This window comes from Rhinopithecus bieti, unplaced genomic scaffold, assembly GCF_001698545.2.
Source record: "Rhinopithecus bieti isolate Rb0 unplaced genomic scaffold, ASM169854v2 scaffold_19840, whole genome shotgun sequence".
NCBI classification, from domain to species: Eukaryota; Metazoa; Chordata; class Mammalia; order Primates; family Cercopithecidae; genus Rhinopithecus; species Rhinopithecus bieti.
The window spans coordinates 17,357-32,201 of NW_016809771.1; positions in this window are offsets into that span (position 1 = coordinate 17,357).

Consider the following 14,845-nt stretch of genomic DNA (forward strand, 5'->3'; position numbering starts at 1 on the left):
AAAAAAAAAAAAAAAAAAAAAAAAAAGCGAAACAAAAACCTCCCAAAAACAAAAGAAACCATGCAAAACATCTTTTACTTTGTCTCCATTCCATTATAATATGGTTATTTCAAATTTAGTAAACAAGCTATAACTTTCTCCTGTGGGTTTTATTCCATTAATAATTACCTTGAACCAACATGGAATACAAGAGTGAAAATCACAAATGATGATATAGGTATTTTCAGATATCAATACAAATTAATTAAAAGTCAAACTTTCTCATAAGCTTGGTGTGAAAAGAACTTGTTTACTGAAGTATGTGGAATTTTTTGTTTCATTAGACATCTATATAGAGAGATCATAAAAACCATAAATAATATTCTTGTGATCTGGTATGAGGTAGAGCACACAATAGATAATTCATGATATTGACTACAAAGCTATCATGAAAATGGCTTATTTGTGAAACAATCTAAGGCAGAAATAGCATTCAGTACATCAAGGGGAAAGCGATGGAAGATGAGTTCAGTAAATAATTATATTATTTATAGGCACTAGAGTATTAAAAGTAAAACATTAATGACTCCATTTTCTTCTCTATAGAATCCTACGGATTATAATTAGTATTGATATTGAATTTGTTGTTTGAATTTTTTGTACTGACTTTTCATTTCTGAAAACTCACTTCTTTTGTATTTCCATCTTCATACCACATTCCTCCCCTTCCTAAAATTTGCTTATTTTCTTCAATATGATTTAGGGCTCAATAAGATTTTCTGTTGACTGCATTCATGCTTAATTATAAATCATGTCTTTGGCAGTTGTTTCTAAATTAAAAATTCAATAACTGTCTATAATGAATCAAAAGTAGCTGGTAGGATCACAGTCTAAATAATGAGTCTGCAGAGATTCACAACATTATTAGTACATGATTAATCAGTACATAATGCAAACCAGTTCAGACTCGACTTTTATGTCATGCTGTCTTACATTAAAGTCCTGTGGCACTGTTTCAGATCAGTTAAGAGTTTTGCTTTATATGATAGTACATTGTTAAATCTGCCATCTGGCCCAACAGCTGATGTGGCTCACACAACCCTGAAGAGGCCCCAAGGGTTTACTCCTGGGAAATATTTGGTCTACTGTGTGGTGTCGTGATTACCAGTTCATAGCTTTTTTATATCTTTTGAAAGATTTGCAGAAAGACCTCCACACTGGAAAAATTCTAAATTGAAAATAATTTGCCAGAAAAGAATTATCTTACCTGAGGACCAGGCTGACCCTGAAATGAAAAGAAGAAGAAAAGAAAACAATTACAAAATTGTATCCTAAGTGAATATTTTCACTACCAAAACTGAAACTAGTTCTGGAAATATTTACAAATATTTCTGAAGATAATACCTAACTACTGATAAATTTCGCTTGTGGCTTTAAAAAAATCATATCACATCCTACTAGTTTTACTTTATGCTATTTATCGAAAATCTGATATTATAGTCTATTTAACTCCAAAATGACTCCAGGGTTTTAGCATGCTCTAAAATTTAATTGGAAAAAGAGAAGGTAAAAGGAATACCATACCTAGTATTATCGTGATGAAGGGGTTACTTAAAGGAAGCGTCTTCCAGGACAGGCTATGAGCCCAAACTATGAGCTCATAGCACAGACTGTGAGCTACATATTCAAACATGATAGAGTTACATTTTAAAAAAATAAATGCAGATACTTTAGTGTTAGAGCTCATCAAGTCTTTTAATTTCTCATTATTTCAATAACATTTTAAGTTAATTTAAAAAATAAACCTTTATCTTTTACTTTGCATAACTGAGCCTAAGGACATTTTAAAAGGATATGAGAGGTCTTTGGATCATGCATCCTAACTCTTCACACAGTCAATAGATTATGTGACCTCTGTCCAATCCAATTTATTTTAAATGTCATTTTCTTGTTTAAGCTGATCAAAAATTTCAAAGCAGTATAACTGTAAATGCCTCTAGCTAAAGATCAATCACCTGTGAATAAAAGTATGGATTACATATCACCTTCTTATAATCTCCAACTGGATTTTGTATCAGATGAGATTAAACAAAATGTTCACACTGAGTTAAGAAATCTTAAAAAGTAAATAAATAATGTGCAGTCTCATTGTCTCAGCTGTGTGGCACCAAGTATCACACAGGAAAGTGTGAAGCTAATACAGCTCCCAGAGAAGGCCCGGGAACTCTCTCTCTTAGCCTCTCTCCAGGATTGCAATTTCCTTAGATACTTGTTCTCTAACTCACTGGGTATAGAACAGATGATTTCCAAGAACTCTGCCTGAAAATGTAGTTGGCAGGTCAAACTAGGAAGGGGAACCAAACCAAGTCACTACAGATGTTACTCTCCCCAATCCTCTACTCTCCAGTGGTGGAAAGAGAGAGAAAGAGAATAACATTTATTAATTCCTTACCAAGTGCCAGGCACTTTTGGATATGCTATTCCATTTATTCCTCATAACTGCCCTGAATTTTTCAGATGGAGAAACTGAGGCTCAGAGAAATAAGCTAAAGGCTACAACTTATACAAACTTACAGAAAAGCCAGAGTTTAAATCTAAATCTGATTTCAAGGTTTATGCATTTTCTACCAGGTCATTCTGCCTTTCAGCCTAGAAGTTTAAGCTGACAGTTATATACAGACTTGTTCAGATCAACTATGGTACAAGAACATTCTTCAAGTGGGTAACACTCTAAACTTCCCAACCACTCCAGGGCTGCCATAGCATGAATCTTGGCTTCCAGAAGCATACCTAGGACCAGTAGGCACTCCTACCTGAAACTAATACATACACAGAAGCCAGTTCAGCAAAGCTTCTTGAGGGTAATAGCTCTAAAATCAGCACTAAACATAGAGAAGATTTCTGTGGAGACACTATGAAGGTTTTTTGTTTTTTCGTTTGTTATAAGGTCTCACTCTGTTGCCCACACTGGAGTGCAGTGGCACAATCACAGCTTACTGTGGTCTTGACTTCCCAGGCTCAAGTGATCTTTTGACCTCAGCCTCCCAAGTACCTGGGACTACAGGCACATGCCACTGTCAATGCCCGGCTAACTTTGTAAAAAAAAAAAAAAATGTTGAGTTCTTGCCATGTTGCCTAGGCTGGCTACAAAGGTTTTCTCCCAAGAACCACTTACATGTAACTATGGATCTTTCCAGATCCATGTACTGGGTGAAATTACAAACATGTGGTCACTCTTGTGCACTCTTCCCCTGCCCTGTCCCCCAGCAACTCCCCTCAGCTCTAAGCTTTTGGTCTTTCTGATGTTTTGAACTAATGCAAACTCAGAAGTGTGAACATGTGGCTGGGCGTGGTGGCTCATGGCTGTAATCGCAGCACTTTGGGAGGCCGAGGTGGGTGGGTCACTTGAGGTCAGGGGTTTGAGACGAGTCTGGAAAACATGGTGAAACCCTGTCTCTACTAAAAATACAAAAATTAGCTGGGCGTGGTAGCACGCACCTGTAATTCCACCTACTCGGGAGGCTGAGGTGAGAGAATCACTCAAGCCCGGGGGCAGAGGTTGTAGTGAGCTGAAATTGTGCCACTGTACTCCAGTCTGGGTTATAGAGTGACACTTTGTCTCAAAAAAAAAAAAAAAAAGCGTGAACATGAATATTTTATAGAATCCCAGAATATATTACATCTCTTATATGTGTTATGTGAAAGTTAAAATGCAGGATTCTGTAAAACCAGGAAGAATTTCTTCAAACGAAAATTTGTTTAGTATAGTGATATTTTCAGACTCCTGTGGTTGTTCTACAAGTGACGGACTTTTCCTGTCCATCTTTAATATGTCGCATTCCTGCCATTACATTGACCAAATGATGTGGCATGATGTGTGCATACACTTATATGCTATTATATAAAATATATATTGCATTATGGATTTTATCTTAGTGATAGAACAAACAGCCATAAATGACTGTTTACTACTAAAAACTGACATCTATATAGGCATTGGAAAGTTCATAGCACTAAAGGAACTCAGATGAATGTGTAATATGAATTTCAGGGATGTATGGTGTGTGTGTTGGGGGAGGGAACATGAAAAGGAGAGAAAAGAGGAAGTGGTTGATAGAGAAGCTTCCCACAGAAACAAAGCATACAATGTAACAAATTCAGTAACTCTGATCTAAAACTTGGAATACACAACACAGGCCTTACCACTCTTCTAGGAGATTCCAGGACTGCCTACGCCAGGTCCTCTCACTCACTAGGATGTAACAATCTATTCACTAGCAGACACCTAAAATACCTGCAAAAAGACAATCTGACAGCGCAAGTCTTGCAGTCATCATAATAGAGCCATCTGGCAAAACCAGGGCCATGATCAGAGGGGAGGTTTCTGGGGATATGGTAATGGTATCTGCTCTGAGCAGGAGCCGTGGAATACAGGGAGAGCAGGAGAGTGTCTCAGAAACTTCGTAGTGACTGACAGCATGTGGTGATAAAGACTGCCCCAGACTAATCAAAAAGAAACACCTCAGAATTTCCTTAAGCTGCTTCTGAGTAGTTTGATTAATACAAATATTTTCATTCATTACTGAGTATTTTTCTAGTTAATTGTAATTTAAAGGTAGTGACCACTACTGATAATTAACTGGGAAGGTTAACTTTTTCTAAAGGACACCCTGAATGAGTAGTTATAAATTATGATTTATAATTTATAACTACTGTAAGTTGCCTTTTTAAAAATAGAATTCCTGAAAAGATCGTTTTTCCCAAGCAAATCACCAAAATGCTTCATAAATAAAAACCTGAATCTATTAAACGCAAAAGCCATGCCAAGTGAAACAGTTAAGTCACAGACATACTGAAGTCAGGAACATACATGAGAAAGTGGAGAATACTGAGTGCTCCGGGTCACTGACTCACTGTATATCAACAGTTAAATACAATGCTCTCAGGGCAGCTTAGGTACCAGCAGGAAGAAGAAGAAACAGCAGGAGGAGCTGATCTTAAAAACTGGTAATCAGAACAGCAAAGTGGAAAACAATCAACCAGTAGCTGATGTTTTACAGGAAAGTATTCAAAGGAGGTTGAAAGTTTGGGGATGCAAGTAAGCCACAATGGAACACGATAAACGAGATGACCTGTCACAGAAGTATGCATTACTTTAGGCAACTAAAGAGCAATATTAACTATTCTTTTTTGGACTGTTGTTGATGGCAGCAGCGGCCCATCTGGAATGGCTGCTTTGAAGATACTGGCTGCAGCAGAGGAGGTGCAGCCAGGACCGTGTGCTCCATGAAGCCAGCGGGGGCAGGAACAGGCAGGATCCCTGCCCCCTACTGAGTTGGTGGGACGGGTGCCCTGCAGTTCTGGGGGCAGCTGCAGCTGCCCAGTCATGGCTCCAGACCCTGGCATTACCTGCATTTAGGGAACCTGGGAAGCCCCTCCTGCTCCTGTAGACTTAGAAGTCCCTGCTCCCACTCTCTGGCCTCTCCCCACTTCCAGTGCCTGGTCCAGGGTGGAGCAAAGTTGTGGCTGAGCCCAGACACTGTCACAACCAAGCTAAGTGTCTGCATGATCAGGGCGGTGCTGATATAGCAGCCACCCACTGCCTTAGCCACCTCCAGACTTTAAGTGCCAATGAGAACAGAATGGAGACCAGTGGGGCCGAGGGCAGCGCAGTGCAGGCCTGCAGGTGCCCCTTGGCATGAACAGCCAAGGTGCCATGGAAGACATGTTGATGATGGTGCAAGGCAGATAGGTTCCTAGGCAGACAGGGGTGGGTCCCTGGTGAAACCCCTCCTTCAAGCCAAGAAAGGCCTGAAGCCTGGGGACCAGACTGCCAGTTCCGGGTCCAGGCCTGCCCATGGCTGTCCATGGATTAATCAGCACACACTTTCTTCCTTCTGAAGCCCATAAAAACCCCAGACTCAGACGGACTCACACGGACATGGGGACTACCACCTGCAGAAAGGAGCCACCACTCTGGGTCTCCTCTCTGCTGAGAGCTGGACACTCATCAGGATGACCTGCCTGCAGAAAGGAGCTACCCACTTTGGGTCTCCTGAGAGCTGTTCTGTTGCTTAATAAGTCTCCTTTCTGTCCTGCTCATCCTCCAGTTGTCCACGTACCTCATTCTTCCTGAATGTGGGAAAAGAACTCAAGACCCACCAAATGGCAAGACTGAAAGAGCTGTAACACAAACAGAGTTTAAACACCTGCCCTTCACTCGCCATGCTGCGAGCATCAGAAAAAAAGAAGAGCTGTGGCCCTTCAGGGAGCCCAGACCTAGGGCCTCCCTGAGCCAGGGCTGTGACTCCCTCTTCAGGGCTTTGTGGTTTCTGGTGTCTCCAAGTTTCTGGGTGCCACCACATTCCCCTTGCCCAGACGTGGGTGCCCACAGAAGCCACTTGCAGTGCATCTTATCCAGCCACAGGCTTGCATGGAGCTGGCACCTGTGACAGCACCTGGAGCTGCGTGCCCCACTGCAGCAGCCAGTGCACCTGGCTGTGTGCAGTGGCTGGACCCTGCACTCATTCACACACCCTTCACCATTTGGCGTCTGGCTCACCCTTGGCATGTGTAGGACCCAGGCTGGTAGCACAAGCCAAGCACAGCCTGCCAGGCCAAATGGGCAGAATGAGCCCAGTGGGTCTGAACAAAACTCAAGCAAAGGCGCCAGTGGCCACAACAGTTTCCAGCTGGAAAAGTGACACCCAAGGGATCCTGTGACATTGTCACAATTATAGTTGCTAGTAAGTGCTAACACAATTCTCTGAATTGACAAACTCATTTGGATCTCTGAGTGAGGCAATTAGTTTCACTACATGGTACTTTTTTTATACATCATAAATCTGTGTCTTTCCTTTTCAGATAGGACAAATGCTGCTCTCCCATTTAACACACTCACAGATAGGCACAGAAAGGTTGTAGTTTTATTTTATTATTTTTTTAAGGTTGTAGTTTTAAAGTACAATATTATTTTGAAATATTGATTAGGATAACAGATTCACATACATCTTTACTGTGATCAATTTTAAATTCAAAATGTCCATCTACAAAAACTCGAGGAAATATTAGTATTGTTCATGCAACTCTAAAAGGTACTACCTCTGTTTCAAGATAATTAGAAAGAAATTGCCTCAATAACTCAGAAACTCATCATTAAGAAACCCAAGCTTGACTATTACTTTTATTTTAGTATACTCATATTTGGATGTTTTTATTCTCTTGAATTGTTGGATTCCTTGCCATCTAAAACAATCATTTGAAATGATTACTATAATTTCATTATCTTTAAAATTCTCAAATTCACACACTGAGATGTCAAGTTTATTTTTCTTTTCAGGTGAAAGGACAAGCACCTGTGAAATAAGACCTGTAGTAGGCATCCAGATAAAGCTTTAGAACTACCTCAAAAAAACTGAGTAGCTGCAGGATTGTTCTGGTGGCAGGAGGTCTTGAGGGCCAATAGGAGTCCTGTCATGGAACCCTCTCCTGGTCCCTGATCCCATCCTCTTTCTTTTATTTTGAGATGGAGTTTTGCTCTTGTTTCCCAGGCTGGAGTGCAATGGTGCAATCTCAGCTCACTGCAACCTCCACCTCCCATGTTCCAGCAATTCTCCTGCCTCAGCCTCCCAAGTAGCTGGGATTATAGGCACGCACCACCACTCCCAGCTAATTTTTTTGTATTTAGTAGAGATGGGGTTTCACCATGTTGGTTAGACTGGACTCAAACTCCTGACCTCAGGTAATCCACCCACCTCGGCCTCCCAAAGTGCTGGGATTACAAGCGTGAGCCACTGTGCCCGGTCCTGTCCTCTCAATGGGACCCTTTGCCTTACAAGAGTTGCAGTTTGACCTACAGTCTGTGCCAGTTAGTGGAACAGATGTATTCTACACTTGCAGAACCAGGGAGTAGGGATCTTGCCCATCCTCAACTCTGTGAATATGTTTGCATTTTCTTCTCCAATATCTCAGACCCCAAGCTATAAGGTACATCTGAAACAATTGTTGAACTGCTGAAAGGTGAGGCTATTTTGACTAGCCCAAAGAGGGTAGACAATAATATTTTTAAAGAACCAGTAGAATGGTTACTCTCCTTACATTACAGTGGTATATTTTCAAAATGTACGTTTCTCAATCTAATATTCCAGAAAGTATTCTCTTGGCTTCTGTTCACTGCAGAATAAATGCATCAATGTTGAAAAGGAAGTCTTACTGTATTAGTCCATTTTCACACTGCTATAAAGACATACCCAAGTGTGATGGTTAATTCGGAGTGTCAACTTGACTGGATTGAGGGATACAAAGTATTCATCCTGGCTGTCTCTGTGTGGGTGTTGCCAAAAGAGAGTAACATTTGAGTCAGTGGGTTGGGGAAGGCAGATCCACCCTTAATCTGGTAGATACAATCTAATTAGCTTCCAGTGAACAAAAGCAGGTAGAAAACATGAAAAGAGAAATCGGCCTAGTCTCCTGGACTGGATGCTTCCTGCCCTCAAATATCAGACTCCAAGTTCTTCAGTTTGGGGACTGAGACTGGCTCTCCTTGCTCCTCAGCTTGCAGACAGTGTGACCTTGTGATCATGTAAGTTAATATTTAATAAACTCATATATATATCCTATTAGTTCTGTTCCAGATCCCGATATACCAAGATTGGGTAATTTATAAAGAAAAAAGGTTTAATTAGCTCACAGTTCCACATAGCTTGGGAGGCCTCAGGAAACTTACAATCATGGTAGAATGTGAAGCAGGCACATCGTACATGGTGGCAGGCAAGAGAGAGTGAGCAAGAGCGGGGAAAACTGCCTCATAAAACCATTGAATCTCATGAGAACTCATTCAGTATCATGAGAACAGCACAGGGGAAACTGCCCCCATAATGCAGTTACCTCCCACCTGGTCCCTCCCTTGACATGTGGGGATTATGGGGATTACAACTGGAGATGAGGTTTGGGTGGGGACACAGAGCCAAACCATATAATGCACACTCAATGGAATTTTATTCAGATAATAAAGAAAACTGAGGCAGCCAAAGGCCAGAGGAGCCTATGTATACACCTACCAATACAAAAGAGAAGCACGAAAGTTCCATCTTGAAGAAAAATTACTTTCCAGTTTGATTTGGTCTCCATATCCAATTAACATGAAAATATTATATCAAATTACTTTGTAAATTATGCTCTGTCAGTGTTGCATGGAGGTTTAAAATAGGTTATATATCTGATTCCAACACTTTATTTCATTCAAATTTAGATAAAGCATCAACTAATTTTTAAAACTAATTAATATGCAAATGATATACTAGAGAGAAGCAATTGAAAGCATAAAGCATTATGGATTATGTATATTAATTTTAAAGTGGCTTTGCAAAGACTGCATAATCTCCCAATGTCTACAAGCTGCTCTTGCCTCCAAGGATTCTTACACACTTGACTGAGATAAACATTATTCATAATTTATATTGCCTGTTGTGCTATCCTACAGTATAGATATTAATAATTCTGCAAGTTAGCTGCAGTCAAATAATATTACTTAGACAATAATCTTTCAATTTAAGGTTTTCTTTTGGAAAACAATTCTCAATGGTTTTAACGCTGGAAAGTAAAAGCCATATTCTACTCCAGAGAAAATAAGTGGCTCATCTAAAACCTGATGGATATTTCTTTTTTAAAAATTTGAAAGAGACAGAGAGTAAGAATGAGCATGGAGATTATTATGGGGTGTTCAATATAAAAAAAAGATTCAAAACTTGGAAGATTTCTTCCATGATATTTGCTTTTCATAAATATATAATTGTATTTAAAAATCTACTCATGTTTAAACAGGTCAACAAGTTGTCACATTAATTTTAAAATATTATATTTTCTAACACAATACCATATTTATTTTTTCTCTCTTATGACTAACATGTTCATATGTGGAACATAAGTAAAAAATTTTATCACATGCATTTTGTTATAAAACATACAGAACATAAAAAAGATAAAGACTCATTCATTAATTTGCATTATTAAATTTTATTGGATACCTAATATTCCATTGAGGTTTATTCAGATTTTTACTATTATATATAACGGTTATGTCCTTCTATATACACATGGTCCTCAACTTATGATGGTTCAGTTTACAACTTTTTGACTTCACAACGGTGCAGTCACAATACGCATTCAGTAGAAGTTTTTGAATTTTGCTCTTTTCCCAGGTTAGCGATACCTGGTGCAATACTCTCTTGACGTTGGGCAGCAGCAGCATGCCGCAGCTCCCAGTCAGCCACTCAGTCACATAGGTAAACAACTAATACTCTACTGTGTGCTACATTGCTGGCATGTTTTGGATATTGTGTTTTGTATTTTTGTGTCCTACCATGTCTGCAAAACACTCATCCATCTCCTGTTTCTGGTGAGAAGAAGAGGAAGGCAATTACTCTTGAGATGAAACTCAAGATAACTGCCCAGTATGAAGGCGCAAGCCAGTGATGGACATTGCAAGAGAGTTCAGACTTTCATGATCCATGATATCAACCATCTTAAAGGGTAAGATGTGAATCAGTGAGGCAGTGAAATCGTCAGCATTGGTTAAATCCACTATCATCACAAAGAAAAGAGTTGGGCTGATTGATAATATGGAAAAATTACTTGTCATGTGGATGGAAAACCAGATACAGAGGTGCATACTACTTAGCCTACTGATGATTTAGGCTAGGGTAAGAAGTCTGTTCTATAAGATCAAAGAGTATACCAATGATCCTACATATATACAAATGTTTATAGCAAGACATGGCCAGTTCCAACACTTCAAAATGCATCATAATTTTCATAATATGAAGATCTGTGGTGAGACAGCAAGTGCCGATATTGAAGGTACCAAAGCTTTTGGGAAGAGCTGCGTAGGGTAAGTGTGGATGAGAAGTGTTTACCAGCACAAATATTTAAAGTCAATGAAATGAGCTTATTCTGAAAGTGTACGCCAGAGCATATATACATTCACCAAGAGTACAATGTCAGGGTCTACGGCATTCAAAGGCTGTGTAACACTTCTTTGGGGTGTTACAGGAAAGGCTTTAATTTGAGGTGGAAATGTTGCTTTGGGGTGGAAGTGTTGCAGGGTTCAAATTAAAGCCTTTCCTAATCTACCACTCAGAGAACCCAAGAGCATTCAAGAATGTGAGCAACACCATATACCATAAAGAAAAAGCCTGGATATCAGCATTGTTTGAAGACTGGTTTTTGAACTGTTTTGTTCCACAGGCAAGAGAATATTGTAGGAAAAACAACATTCCATTCAAGATTCTTCTAATCTTAGACAATGCTCCAGGGCTTCCACAGAATATCGGTGACATGCATCTTGATGTAAATGTTGTGAATCTGCTGCTGAACCCAAATGCTTTCATTCAACCCATGCACCAAGGCACAAGAGCTGCGTTCAAAGCGCATTGATACGCCAGACGTTTGCGCAGGCTGTTGGAGTCACTAAATCTGGCTGCATGCTAAATTCTATCCAGAACATCGCCGCAACAAGGGAAGAAGTCACACGGCAACGCATGAACGGCATTTGGAAGAAAGTTTTGAAGACATATGTGAACACATTCAAAGGCTTTAACAAAGATTCTGCTGTTGATGAAAGAGTAACAAGATACTAGTGCTTAGGAAATCACTAGAATTGGACATTGATAAAGAGAAAATTTATGAGCTTGTTGGCATTGAGGCTGAAGAACTTTCCAACAAGGAGCTGACTGAATTGGAGGAAGAAAGAAGTAAAGAAGTTGAGGCAGAGAAAGCAGAAGTGATGTCCAAGGCACCAAGAAAGTTCACAGCAAAGAAACTGGCAGAAATATTTGCTACTACTATTAGCAATGGCTTTTGGAAGTCAGAGAAACAGCTGTCAATTACAGGAGATTCACAAGCGCTGATGGCAGATACAGGATGCTCTTGTTTGTGATAAAGAGAAATATATGATGAAAAGAAGAAATAAACCATACCGCCAAAATTGCCATCTTCTGGAAGAACACTGTGCCTGCTAAACCATCAACAAGTGTCAATGCCCTTCTACCCGCTATTCTCAAGCCTCTCAGAAGAGAGAGAAATTGATAACCCTGTTGCTGCAGCATCTCCATCATCCAGCAATTATTTTTAGTTCAACGCTTCAAACATTCTTTACCAGCGGGCATTCTTCTGTGTATGTTACTTCATGGTGAGTACCCATACAACCATCCTGTTTTTCACTTTCAGTATGGTATTCAATAAATTACATGAGATAGCCAACACTTTATTATAAAATAGGTGTTGCATTAGATGATTTTACCCTACTGTAGGCTAATGTAAGTGTTCTGAGAAGATTTGAAGTAGACTAGGCTAAACTATGATGGGCAGTAGGTTAGGTGTATTAAATGCATTTTCTACTTACAACATTTTCAACTTACTCTGGGTTTATTGGGACATAACCCCAACATAAATTGAGGAGCATCTGTAAATATCTGACTATATTTCTGATTGTTTCTTTATAACACTAAAAATGCAGTGTTATTCCAATTATTAAGTTGATATATATTTACATATTATGTTTATTTATATTGTAGTACATAAAATATAGGTTATATATTTTCTAGGATATAATTTTTGCATATATACATATCTATTCAGACATACAGTTAGAAATCGATCTAAAAAAAGAAAGAGAAGGAAAAGAAAGAAGAGATGAAGAGGGAGAGAGGAAGAAAGAAAACATGTACAAAAATAGTGGTTACCTATGGATGACAGGATTATAAGTAAACATTTTATTATTTTAGTTTTAATGCTTCTCTAAATTTTACTAGCCCCATCTCTTGATTACAAAAATATATTGTCACATGATAACTAATTAACTGCAGAAAACTTTTAAACTCGTAAGTTGTTAAATTTTTTCCATATTAGTCATTTACTCAAAGATCTAGGTCAATGATTTTGAATTCCAGTTTCTAACTTTCTCCCAATTCAGGGTGTTTTTAATTACATGGAAGAATGTTGCAAAATGCTTAAGATATGCTCTCAAAAATTCAGTAAGTAAGGGTTTTAAATGTACCTTTCTGTATGCCACGTATCACTTGGAAGTAGGAGTACAGAAAGGGGCAGGAGAGTTATACAGTTAAATACCAACGAGAAGAGGTCATGGCTCCACATCAACTGGGGATCCCTGCTAGGCATAGAGTTCCTTGGATCCTTTGCTGTTTTGCAAACCAAAATATCTGGGTTGTAATTTAACTGCATTATTTTACGGAGTTGTATAAATAACTTACACTTTTGACTATAAATGTTTGTCAAGTGTCTAAAACATCATGCTTATCCAAGCCTCTTCACCAGCCAGTATGGAATCAGGATTGGCAATCAAGGTGTAAGTAAATGATCAGTTTTACAGACATGTTTAGTAGGATACAATAAACAAATATGGAATACTTCTGAAAAGAGACCTGCTCAGCTTCCATTGCTTTAAAACACATACCCAGGCAATTTTACTGCCCTACCAATTTTATTACACTGTATATATTGAGTAATTTGGTTTCTGCTATGTTTAATAACATTCTTAATGTGTGCTATTTTGATTGCTCCAGATAAATACTGGAAGCCAATTTATAAACATCTTTCAGTCTGATTAAATTTATATGCGCCCAATTCTGATTTTCCAAATATTGTGCACAAAGATGGACTTGACAGTGCTCTCTGCAGCTGTCCTAGATGTTTCGCATTAATGAAGGCATGCTAGCAGATTTCTAACACCCAGAGAGTCAATTAATTTATAATGCGTGAGTCACATCATCCTTACTGCTTCACTAAGGCAGAATACTAAAAAAGAAGCCTGTTTTAAAATGAGGGAGGAGAGGCTCTGCAAGCTGACAAGCTTATGTTCTTCAGGGACCCAGATGTTTGTGGCTGAATCGTAATAGCTACCACTTACTGACCACTACACAACACGAAGAGCTTTACAAATGACATCTCTCTTTGTTACAATAACCCTGCAAATTAGGGGTCATTTCTACCATTTTGCAGTTGAAACCAAGTTTCAGAAAGGTTAAGTAACGTTTCCTTAGTCAAACAGCTTCTAAAAGGGAAGTTCAAACTATGAACATGGGTTTATTTGACTTGGACCCTTTTGAGCTCTCACTTGTGTCATGCTGGTTGCCCATGGGCTTGGGCGAGATTACCCAGAGAAAGAAAGTAGCAGTGATTCTTAGCCCTCTTAGGAACTGGATAAAAGCTATAGCTGCAGTAGTTAGAAATATCCACATATAAAACACTTTGCATGCGCACACACACACACACACACACACAGACTCTTAGTTAGTGGATTCTCTAGGAAATAATTCACCTGGGTTCAGAACCCCTGACTAGGGGTAATGTAATGTAATGTAAACATTTCAGGAGCAGGTGAGGAAAAGTGTTCCAAAATGGAAACTGAGGATGAAAAAAACCTAAAAACAATGGCAACAAAAGTAGAGTTACAGAAATCAAGATTGGAGAGAATTTCAAGAAGGGAAATTGATTAAAACAAGGAGTCGGGGGGGGGCGGAGCAAGATGGCCAAATAGGAACAGCTCCAGTCTCCAACTCCCAGCACGAGCGACACAGAAGACCGGTGATTTCTGCATTTTCAACTGAGGTACTGGGATCATCTCACAAGGGAGTGCCGGACAATCGGTGCTGGTCAGCTGCTGCAGCCTGACCAGCGAGAGCTGAAGCAGGGCGAGGCATCGCCTCACCTGGGAAGCGCAAGGGGGAAGGGAATCCCTTTTCCTAGCCAGGGGAACTGAGACACACAACACCTGGAAAATCAGGTAACTCCCACCCCAATACCGCGCTTTAAGCAAACGGGCACACCAGAAGAATATATCCCTCACCTG